We start from the raw sequence: 1,942 nt of genomic DNA, 5'->3' as shown, positions 1-1,942 counted from the left end.
TGGCGCCTTGTCACTGCCTTCACCGAAGGAGATTTAGCTAAATAGAGGTTTATGCAATAATTACTTTGCAATTTCTGCAGTTTAGTCATTAGTATACATTCCCTCATTACTTCAGATACGTGGAGGGTATTTTTTCTATGAACCTGTGGTGCTCTGATATCTACAGATTCTGGTTACAGTTATAAGCTGGTCGACCATGCCAGTAAGGCCAAAGGGACAAGTTTAAAGAAATAATGTGGTAATATCCTTCTTTCAGTTCATGTCGTCTATTTTCTTTGATTCTTTTCTTCAGCCATGCAAGTTTCAGTGTTGTTTACCTTATTGCAGAACAAATTTATTTGTTAAAAGTTTAGATGTGATTTTATTGTCAATTCTCTTTGCTATATTTTGTGCAGCCGCTAAATACTTTTCTTCAGCGCACACTTCTTGATGTATAAATATGATTCTTTAACTTAATTTGCTCTGTATGGATATGTTTATGCTCACTGCGATTTATCATGCATGTATTTTCAAGATAACTTGGTTAGATTATGGTTGGTGTTAGTTCTCTAATAAGTAAAAGTAACAGTTTTGTGCATGATTGCATGACTAGATAATATCTTACAGTATTGTATACTGTTCTTCAGCGATAATTAATTGCAAGAATAGCGAAGAATGTTATGCACCCGATTTTGGTAATAATAGGTAGTCGCTTGTTCTTGCTATTAGTAACTGATAGTTGCATATTTTCCTGTTATTTTCTATTGAAATTTGAATTGTGATTTTTTCCTATTACTAACTGATAGTAACTGATGGTTGTGTAATAAAGGCAGAGATAATCCTCTTTAATTTTTGTTACAAAGGTTATAGTTTGATTTTGAAATGTCAAAATTGTTAAATGCTTTCCCTTTTTCTGGTTCTATGTTGATCTTTCATTGCTTGATAATGCAATTCATTTTTTCAACCATTAAGATTTTAGTGCGTAATAAAAGTGAGAGCTTGGTTACTAATGTGCAGAAGATTCAATCCTTGTAGAAGGATATAATATAGGTGTCCTGATGGATCATATGACGCATTTCTATTGTTTAACTTAACTCTCTTTCTTTCTGTCACATGCTCTACCTGAAGAATTTCTTTTAGATTTCGTTTTGTCCATTTCCAATATTTTGAATGCTTTGTTTCAGGACCTGTAGAGGAAGTTCTTGCACTGCAATTCAACTGGATCTTGCTCTAGTTAGTATTTGGATTATAATTATCATTTACAACTAGAAATATCTTTTTATTTCACACATTACTTGGGAATGTATGCTGAGAATTTTCTCCTTTTGTTCATAGGTTCACAAAAGTATGCATTGCATGACTCACTGATTATTGGATTAGACATAAACTGAAATTATTATACTTGTCCCGGGATCCTACCATCCGACCAATTCATTCCCGCTTCCTTTTCTCATATTTCGCTTTTTTAAGTGTATCCCGATGAGTCTTTCCTTTTTCTTGTCTCAAATCGCTACTTGCTTTAGTAAATCAGTTTACTTATCACAATCTTTTCGTTGTTCATAGCTCATGTTCAGATAGATCTAAAACTTGAACCATAAATTATGCCGAGGAGGGTCTATTGTGAAGGTTGTAGCTGTATGAGATAGGGTCAGTACGACTTCAGCATCACAGTCGTTGTACTGGTGGTAGCAACAATGATTCTCCACACAGGTGTCGGTGGCTATGTCTCTCTAAAATGATGTGTATGCCGCTCGATTCCTGAGCCCTTCTTGGTTATTTCATTAATTGGATAAAATATCAGGCCATGTGTGAATCTTTATGGTTAATTGCAGTCCCACGGAGTATTTATTTTATAGAGTTATGATATACGTTGCATATTAGTTTTGTGGCATACAATCTGCCCATCACAATTTTGTTCGAATGGCAGGAGGATAATATTTAGGAAGGTTTTGGTAGTTTAAAC

The sequence above is a fragment of the Lolium rigidum genome, chromosome 3, assembly GCF_022539505.1.
Source record: "Lolium rigidum isolate FL_2022 chromosome 3, APGP_CSIRO_Lrig_0.1, whole genome shotgun sequence".
Lineage (NCBI taxonomy): Eukaryota > Viridiplantae > Streptophyta > Magnoliopsida > Poales > Poaceae > Lolium > Lolium rigidum.
The sequence above is the reverse complement of the archived record's forward strand: the minus strand, read 5'-3'. Positions refer to the sequence as shown.